The sequence below is a fragment of the Odocoileus virginianus genome, unplaced genomic scaffold (genome assembly GCF_023699985.2).
Source record: "Odocoileus virginianus isolate 20LAN1187 ecotype Illinois unplaced genomic scaffold, Ovbor_1.2 Unplaced_Scaffold_1, whole genome shotgun sequence".
NCBI classification, from domain to species: Eukaryota; Metazoa; Chordata; class Mammalia; order Artiodactyla; family Cervidae; genus Odocoileus; species Odocoileus virginianus.
The window spans coordinates 10244478-10254573 of record NW_027224263.1 but is presented as its reverse complement, the minus strand read 5'-3'; the positions used below and the strand labels follow the sequence as shown (position 1 = coordinate 10254573).

General features: G+C 37.9%; 1 non-coding gene across 1 annotated transcript; it reads right to left on the bottom strand.

The window, feature by feature from the left end:
• Positions 1 to 842: 842 nt before the first annotated feature.
• TRNAG-UCC (transfer RNA glycine (anticodon UCC)) lies at positions 843 to 915 on the bottom strand. The gene has a single exon. It is a non-coding gene; the product is annotated as a tRNA-Gly (tRNA).
• Positions 916 to 10096: the final 9181 nt, after the last annotated feature.

Sequence of the window (10096 nt, the reverse complement as noted above, 5' to 3'; positions counted from 1 at the left end):
TTCAATTTTCTCATCTGCAAAATGGGATGATAATTCTTAAGTGTGAGGACTAAAGAAGATAATGTTTATGAAACACACTGCACAATGCCTGACACACATGGTGTTTAAGAACTGTAGAAATTATTATAACCGTTATAATTTTTATTAAGATTCCAAGGTAAGTTTTGCCCCTTCAGGTCCAAGGGCCATGTAGCTAAATAACTCCAAATATGTGAATGGAAATGGACATTTCAGATCTCTAAATGGAGTTGGAAATGGACTTGACCATTAAAGTGGTTTCTTCAGATATTATCAAAGACAATCATCTATCTATACTACCCTTGTCTTTTTGATGGTTCCTATGAATTTGCTAACATTTATGAAATTTGGCTTGATAATTTGAGAATAAGTGCATTCAGGTTTACGTTTCACTAGTGCTATATAGCTAAAGTTACTAGGTTTTTCAAAGAGAAGAAATAGTGACCAAAGCCTCCATTTCATACAGGATGTTGCAGTATGTTGCGGAACTATCTAGCAAGAAGGTATGTTCCAGCATCATCCTGAGAAGCAGGCAAACATTCATTATCCAATGATAATGATAGCTTAAGGAAATTCACCAGTGTGTGTGTGTGTGTGTGTGTGACTAGTTTAATTCATTAGCTCAGTCTCTGCAGAAACGGATGCATATACAAAATTGAGGCAGGCTTAATCTACCAAAGAGTGTGTTTTGGTGTTGCATTTCATTTTTTCTTAATACTCGTGTATTTGTTTATTTGGCTAAGCCTGGTCTTAGTTGTACCCTGTGGAATTTTTGATCTTTAGTTGTGGCATGCAAACTCTTAGTTTTGGCATGTGGGATCTAGTTCCCTGACCAGGAATTGAACCTGGGCCCCCTGCATTGGAAGTATGGAGTCTTAGCCACTGGACCACCAGGGAAGCCCTGTGTTTCCTTCTAAAAGATATGTTTTCTCTGTGATCTCTCACAACCTCTGCACTCACCATCACGGCAGCTATCACACTGTTCTCGCTTGTTTCATTGTCTTCTCTGCTAGAGCGTAAACACAGCCAGCAGGGACTGGGTCTTTCTTGTTCACTGTTTGATTTCCACTCATCCGTGGCACAGTGCTGAGCACTTCGTACTCAGTGAATACTTACGGAAAGAAAAACAGCCCCACACCGATGTGCTGTTGAACAGTTAACATAATGGTTAACAGCTCGGACTTTGCAATCAAAATGGCAGCAATTTATGTCCCACATCTGCCTCCTGTGAGCTGCGACTACCTTGGACAAATTATTTAACTTTCCTGTGCTTCATTTACTCATCTGGAAAATGGCAATAAAATGATGTATTTAAAATGCTCCGAATTGAATATGGCACATGATAGATACTGTGTAAATTGGAGCTGTGATAGTAATTCTGATGATAATGATGATTCATCTAAATGCTTATTGTTGTAGCTTGGAAGTTGTTTGGAGGGAGGAAAAGGAAGTTGACATAAATGGGTTAGATGATAGAAAACTCCAAAGACTATAAAAAAGTCTTAAAATACTGAAGACTGATTGAATTATTCCACAGGAATAGAAGTACCTGAGGGAACATTTAATAGGCTTAAAGAAAATATTACTCTTGTGAATTATATGTTGCCCCCAGGTCTGAAAGTGTTAACTGAATGTTACCAAGGAAGTGCCTGATTTTATACAAGGTCTAGTCATCCTAATCACGTGGTAGTGGCTCATTCGTATGCTTCAGGGAAGACTCCGCTCCTTAATTCATTACACCTTTTGGTCAGGAAGCTATTTTTCATGTGTAGTGGATGTGTCACTGAATTTTGATAGACAGCACTTGAGTCCCCATAGAAATTTCTTTTCAGCTACAAGGGTTTGCATTTCAGTGTTCGACATATAATGACTCTTTCCCTTGTGTTTCATTCACGAAGGCCCTTTCTGTTTGATGGAGAAGACACATTGCCTGTAGTTCATTGTGCTTTGATGCTTTGTTCCTTCATCCAGAATGTTTTGAGTGCACATGAGTTGCCAAGCTCTCAGTCCCTGCCCTCATGGACTTTAACCTTAAAGCGTGAAGTGACTTCAATGGGCTCCTGGTTCTACCTAGGTATGTTATAGGTTGGTAAATGATAGCACAGAGAATGGGAAGGGATTTGTGTGAGCTCAGGGTGCTTTGTAGAGATAGAGCTGGGGTTGACCTAGATCTCTCATGTGCTGTCCAGTCAGTGCACCTTCTGATAATGCCAGCGTTGTAGAAATGGTCCATTAGTTCCCACTACACTCAGTTGTTTCAGGTAGGAAATGCTACACTGTACCGATCAGAGGGTAAACCAGTTATATGTTTCTAGCAGCACACATATCTGATGACTCAGGTGGGCCTTGTTATACTGCTGGGCATGGGATTGACTCAAGCTGGTTAGTATCAATGTGCATAAAATTGTAGGAAGAACTTAGAAAACAATTTGGTTGAATTAGTTGGCATTTCTCTAGGCTACTTTCCAAGTCAGAATTTAAACAAGAAATTTGGGTTGATGAAGCCATGCAAATGAAAATACAATTTATATACAAGTGCATGATAAAGAGTATAATATAAATACAATGTCCTCAGAAAGTCACCAAGCAGAACTCTGGTGATTACCTGGTTTATTCCTTCATTTATTCCTTCTTTCAAAAAATATTTATGGAACACCTACCATGAACTAGACATTGAACATTACTGAGGATTCAGAGATGAATAAGGCCTTTGTTATAAAGGAAATTAGGATCCAGATTTCAGGGTAAGCTTGGGTTGCTTTACGATGTACCAAGGAAAGATTTTTGTTGAGCCTATAAAGACCTGAAATGAATGTCCTTCTTTATCTCAGGGAAACTCATTCCCACTTGCTCGTGAGACAGAACTTGTGCCTTTAAGGGTCAACGAATCCTGTGGAACCATTAGGGTGGGTTGTGATTGTGAATAAAGGAAATTACATTTTCTCCTATAATTTATAAAATTTTCTCCTATAATATAATAGATTCTCTCCTACTCAGGAACCATTGCTCTTCAAGGAATGTGTGGCTTGGCTAGGGACAGAGCATTATCTGGCTTCCCATGGGCTTGGTGAAGATTGATTATTTGTGTTTCTGCCAGATCGTCCTATACCACCATCTGTCTACTTGGACCTCTGCCTACTGCTATGTTCATCTAAGGCTGAACCACTCTAGGAGACCTTGCCTACCACTGAATACTCCCCATGGTTCAGACCTTAACCTCTGCTTGTTGTTTGTGTCCAGGATCTCAGAATGTTTCACCCTCTTAGCAGGATTCTTTTCTACAGTTACTGTTGAGTTCTTCCCCAGGGGTCTGTCATAGCTCAGGAAGTCGGCATAGTCTCAAGATCTGGGCTTTCTCTGGTCTGGCCTCTCTTACTTGCCCAAAGTCCACACCAGGGTACCCCCACATGATTCTAGTAGCAGCTATTTCAACTACCCATGACTGCAAATATTCAGTGCTGTGTTTTTGTTAATTGACTTTCAGCTGCTGAATTTTGATTATATATCCTGCCTCATCCTCAAATATCTTTTTAGCCAGTGGAAAAAAGTCATCAAGTAGCACAGAAAGGTACAAAAAGAAACTGAAGATCACTTATCACTCAAATTCAAAGATACCTATTGTTACCATTGTGTGTATTGATGTACATATACACAATTCTATTATTACTACTTTCAAAAAGGGTTCTTGATATCTCAGTTGGTAAAGAATCTGCCTGCAATGCAGGAGACCCCAGTTTGATTCCTGGGTCGGGAAGATCTGCTGGAGAAGGGATAGGCTCCCCACTCCAGTATTCTTGGGCTTCCCTTGTGGCTCAGCTGGTAAAGAATCCACCTGCAATGTGGGAGACCTGGGTTTGACCCCTGGGTTGGGAAGATCCCCTGGAGAAGGGAAAGGCTACCCACTCCAGTATTCTGGCCTGGAGAATTCCATGGACAGTCCGTGGGGTTGCAAAGAGTTGGACACGACTGAGTGACTTTCACTTTTAAAAAAAAAACCCCATCAAATCCAGTTAATCTTCACTGCCTTCAACCTTGCCACCCTTGCCCAAATCATCACCACCCATTGCCTGGGGCATATCAATAACCTCCTAGCTGATCTATGATCTATTCTCCAGGTAACATCCATCAGGTCTTGTCATTCTTTAACTCAAACATGTCTACTGACTTGCCATCTCACTTTGAGTAAATCCAACCTCCTTTTCCATGGCAGATAAGGCCCCCTTGGCTCCTGCCTTCTCTATCGGCTCATCTCTTATTCCTCTTGTTTCCTCCATTTTTGCCACACTGGCCTCTTTGCTATTCCCCAAACAACCCAAGCATGATTTTGCTTCAGAGATTTTAGCATGTTCTTCCCTCTGTAAGGAATGTTCTACACATTGTACACTCACTTGACTTGCTCTTTGGCCTCATTGAGATGTCTGTGTGTCATGCGCTGCTGCTGCTGCTGAGTCACTTCAGTCGTGTCCGACTCTCTGGGACCCCATAGACGGCAGCCCATCAGGCTCCCCCATCCCTGGGATTCTCCAGGCAAGAACACTGGAGTGGGTTGCCATTTCCTTCTCCAATGCATGAAAGTGAAAAGTGAAAGTGAAGTCGCTCAGTCGTGTCTGACTCTTTGCGACCCCATGGACTGCAGCCTACCAGGCTCCTCCATCCATGGGATTTTCCAGGCAAGAGTACTGGAGTGGGGTGCCATTGCCTTCTCTGATGTGAGTGTTTGGCACATGGTAGGTGCTTCAATAAACATATGAATAAAACTTAAACCTATACACATAAATATGTTAATTTTATACCACATGTGCCATTTAGTAAATGACTCTTTAAACTTTAAGAAACTCTCCTATATTGAAAAATACTGATGTAGATGATCAATTTTATGTCTGCTTATTTTATTAATTTTATTTCTTACTGGAGTGTAGTTGCTTTACAATGTTGTTAGTTTCTGCTATACAACAAAATGAATCAGTTATATGTATACATATGCACTGTTCCCTCTTGAGCCTCCCTCCCACCCTGCCCCCCATCCCACCCCTCTAGGTATGTTGCCTAATTTAAACAGTTTTAATAGTGGTCATTCGTTATCCTCTGGGATGGTGGATGGTAAATTTGCCTGAGAAACTGGAGAAAGCTTTTGAAGCAGTGTCTTGCCATCCTACTGGAGTCTGAAAAGAAAGAAGGGACTATAAAATGTTTCGATGGGCTTTCTCATGTGTCAGAATGTAGTCTCTAAAAGGATTAGAAGCAGGTTTTGAGCAAATGAAGAAGGATGTTGTATCTTAACACAATTCCTTTGAAGGCAGAGGCATTCATTATGAGGAAAATGCTATATAGAGTGTTAGATTAAAATAGTCATATTACTTTATAATCGTACTTCTTATAAACAAGAGATAACACTGAAAGTGAGAGAACACTTGACAGCTACTCTACAGGTATATTGTCAGATTGTGCGACAGATGCCAACAGTACAAGCTGGGGAAACATGTTGATGTTATTTCACTTAATAAATCGATTTTCATTTTTTTTACACCTTAAAATTTGTTTTGAGAGACTTTCTTGGCATATGTCTACTTAGCTCCAAAAAGAATACTTCATGGATCATGCTATGTTATTTGTTTCTCATTGTCAGATTTTAGAAGCTCGAAGTTCTGAGTCAACTCATGTTGTTTTTTCTGTGTTTGAGTCTGTGTGGGGACTTGGAAGAAAGTTTTTAGCCGTAACCAAGAAAGTCTATTTTTTAATTTAATTTCTTAACAAGGAAGTCTTAGGGAACAAAATCCAGTGTAAGAGGTAGTATGCTCCTAGCTTAAAGATGTTTTGCTGTAACAAAAGCTTGCACATCTGCTTAGAAGCTGTGTTGTCTTTGATGTATTTTGTGATTTAATAGCCTTACAGACAGGCTTTTCATCAGACCCAAATAGACAGTGTGTTTCAATAAAATGTATACACTTTTTCAAAACCAATATTTATTTGTAAGGAATCTTATGATGTTAATATGCAGCCCTGGAGCTTAAGGAAGTAAATGTTTGCCATCAGCTTCTCTCACTCTGATTACGACCTCTGCTCACATATGGTTTTCTTCTCTTTATCCTGCTGGCTTCCATGAAGTTAAAGAGATTGATAGTCTCATCTTTCAATTTATGTTACTTTGAAATGCTTGCCTGGATTAGTTCAATTTAGTAACATTTCCCAGTATGATTTTCTTTTTTAATGGTTTTTGATTTATTTTAAAAGCATTCCTGTTCACTATAGAAATAGTGGGAAAACAGAATATTATAACTAAAATGTACCTGAATCTAGATAACTTCCTTGGAAAGGAATTTAAAATTTATGAGGTTATCTTATGTTTCTGAAAAAGGGCCTAGATCTATGAGATTTTGCTTACTTACTAGAGACAGTAAATAATTCTTTTTCTATTTTGAGAGAGAGATGTGGTACTCATTTAAAAGGTTTAGAAAATGTAGACATTTGGACGGAAAAAAAGGATAACAGTTGCTCATAATTCCACCCCTAGAGAGAAATATTGCTAGCTTTTTCACCTATGTCCTGATAGCCATTTCTTGATAGAGTTTAGAACCTTGTGTGTGTGTGTGTATATTTTTTATTTTATATCTTTTTCATTCAGCATATGCTTTTTCATATAGCATATGCTATATTATCAAACTTTTCTTAAATGTAATCTTTAAAGAATGAATAGTATTTTATAGCATGGAAGTGCCATAATTAGCTATTTTTCAATAAACTTTAGGTTTAGAAAATTTATTACTGTTGTATTTGACTTCATGATAAACCTCTTATCATGTAAAAAAGAAAATTTGAAAAACTGAAATGTACAAAGAATACAAAGTTATATCACTTGCAATAAACATTACTATAAATATATTTCCTTGCAGTATTATATATATTACCTTTCCCATTTTAATGTAATTTTTAACTGTCCTTATATATGTATACTTGTATCTATATTTATATGAAGTGATGCTTACTTATTTGAAGATCTCCCCTAATTATGGAAATTCATGATCCTAAAATCAATACTCACAGTGCTTTCATGGTTATTCATAGAGATTTACAGAGTGGCAAAATATGCGAGTCACCCAACACACATTCCCATCTGAGATTAGACAAAGTGACACTCTGCTTTCTAGTTTCAGTTTTTATATAGTAAACAAGTATCCTTTTTAAAGTCTATTAAGTGCCATGTTCAAATTTCTGTGAATTTTGTTGGTGATACATATCTGTGTGAGTTTAAAAATATAGAGCATTATATGTGTGTGTATTATATACACACCCAGCGTATTGTACATCACTCTTCCAATGTTTATTATAAGTAACATTTTTCTCTTGTTGAGTATTTTTGAGAACCTGATTAATGGCTGCCTAATATTCTAAAGAATTCTATAATATTCTAATATTTACTAAGATTTTATCAACATACATTATTATGGGACATTAGGTTTGAAAATTGTTGCTGACAGTTAATGTAATCCATCATATCAGTAGGCTAAAAAGGAAAAATTGTGTAGTCATATCAATAGATGTAGAAAAAAAGCATTTGACGAAATCCAACATCCATTCACGATTAAAAACTCAGCAAATTAGAAATAGAGGAAAAGTTCCTTAACTTAGGAAAGAACATCTACAAAAAACCTGCAGCTAACATCATACTTAAATGGCAAAAGACTAGATGCTTCCTGCTGTGATCAGGAGCAAGACACAGATGTTCCTGCTTACCATTCCTTTTCAGTATCATCCTGGGAGGCTTAGGTAATTCACTAAGATGAAAGAAGGACATCTATATGCCAAAACAATCACTAGACTCGGGCCTTACAAGTTCCAAAGAAAGTAAATCAAAATGATGGTCAACTTAAATGGAAAATGCAGAGCTATAAAACTCCTTGAAGAGAAGATAGGAGAAAATCTAGGTGACCTTGTGTCTGATGATTTTTTACATACATATACAAATAGCACTGTACATTGAAGAAAAAATTGGAAAGTTGGACTTCATTAAAATTAAGAACTTCTGCACTGCTAAAGGCACAAGAGAATGATAAGACAAGGCACAGATTGAGAGAAAAATCTTTGTTAAGCACATATCTGCTTAAAAAAAATGATATCGAAAATACACAAATATCTTAAAATTTAATAATGAGAAAACAGCGTAGTTAAAAAGTAGGCAAAACATCTGCCAAGACACCTCACCAAAGAAGAAATACATATGACAAGTAAGCATATGAAAAGATGCCCAACATTATATGTCATCAGGGGATTGTAAGTTCAAATAATACTGACATGCTGCTGCTGCTAAGTCGCTTCAGTTGTGTCCGACTCTGAGCGACCCCACAGACGGCAGCCCACCGGGCTCCTCCGTCCCTGGGATTCTTCAGGCAAGAACACTGGAGTGGGTTGACTCCATACTATTTCAATGTCTAAAATCCTAAAACACTTGATAACACCAGATGCTGGTGAGAATGTGGAGCAACAGGAACTCTCATTCATTGCTGGTGAGAATGCAAAATGGTACAGTCACTTTGACAGTTTGGCGATTTCTTAAAGAAACTATGCATACTCCTGCCTTAAGATCCATTAATCACACTCTTCAATATTTACCCAAATGAGTTGAAAATTTGTATCCACATGAAAACCTGCATGTGGATGTTTATAGCAACTTTATTCATAGTTGCTGCAACTCAGAAGCAACCAAAATGTCCTTCAGTAGGTTAATGGATAAATTGTGGCACATCCATAAAACAATATTATTCAGTGCTAAAAAATGAAATTCTATGCTATAAAAAGACACAGAGAAACTTGATTGAATATTGCTAAGTGAAAGAGGCCAATCTGAAAAGTCTACATATAGTATAATTTCAACTATATGACATTCTGAAAATAGGCAAAACTATGGAGACAATAAAAAGATCAGTTCTTGCCAAGGATTGAGGAAAGGGAGGGATTAATAAGTGGAGCACAGTGTATGTTTAGAGCAGAGAAACTTTCTGTATGAGTCTATAATGGTGACTACATGTCCTTATATATTTGTCAAAACCTATAGAATGTAAAACACAGAGTGAACTCTAATGCAATCTATGGATTTTAGTTAATAATTATGTATTAATATTGGCTCATCAGTTGTAACAAATGTAGCTTGCTAATGTAAGATGTTAATAATAGGTAATTGTGTGTGTGTGGTCAGGGGTGTTAAGAGGGTACATGGGAACTCTCTGGACATTCCACTCAACTTTTCAGTGAACTGTATGTAATAAGCTCTAAAATACAGAGACTATTAATTATGAAAACATATCAGGCAGCCCTGTCATTCTGAAGTTCTGCTTTTGTTATTCATACTGCCAGTGGCACATCACTTACATGGGAAATAGCTTTATCCTGTATTTTAATACATAGATGTTTATAAATGTCTCAGCAAGCAAGTTGTATGTGCATTTCACTAAAATATGCAAAGGTCACTTCTCAAGTTCTCTTCAAGTGTTTCAGGTGGTGTGTTAATACAACTGGGGTCGAAATTCCTCCCTGCCTTTTTTCTAGCCTTTGATGAAGCAGAAGAGGTGATCTCAGGCTTTTCAGAGGGCAGGTAATCAAAGGCACACTTGGCTAAGGGACTTTGAGCTTTCTAAAGGGCAGAAGCTCTGTAAGATGCAGCCTGTGAGCTTTAATCAAACAGCCTCCAGTACATGTGCTGTTTCTTATTCTCCGGGGCTGAGTGGGTTTTGGTGTTGAAATTACTTTGGCACCGGGACCAGCTGGGGAATTGATATGTGGGGCTTTGTCTGTTGGCTTATAATAGAGGAACAAGAGGGATCATAAAGAGAGTCTTTCGTGGGTTAGTTTTGTTCTGGGTCACCTCGAGTCCCAGAAGAATTCCATCTGCTTGAAGCTGTGAATGACAGGTTCTTTCTTTTTTTTTTTTTTCCCATGTGCCTACCTCTCTCAGACAAGGGGTGGTGGAATAAAAGCTCCCTGATTTTGGTACCCCTCTGTGTTCTGAAATTGTGCTTTTAACAAATAAGCCGTGAGGAGTAATGAAAAACCCTTGGTGATGTCAAGGTGTTACAGAAAGGCAAGG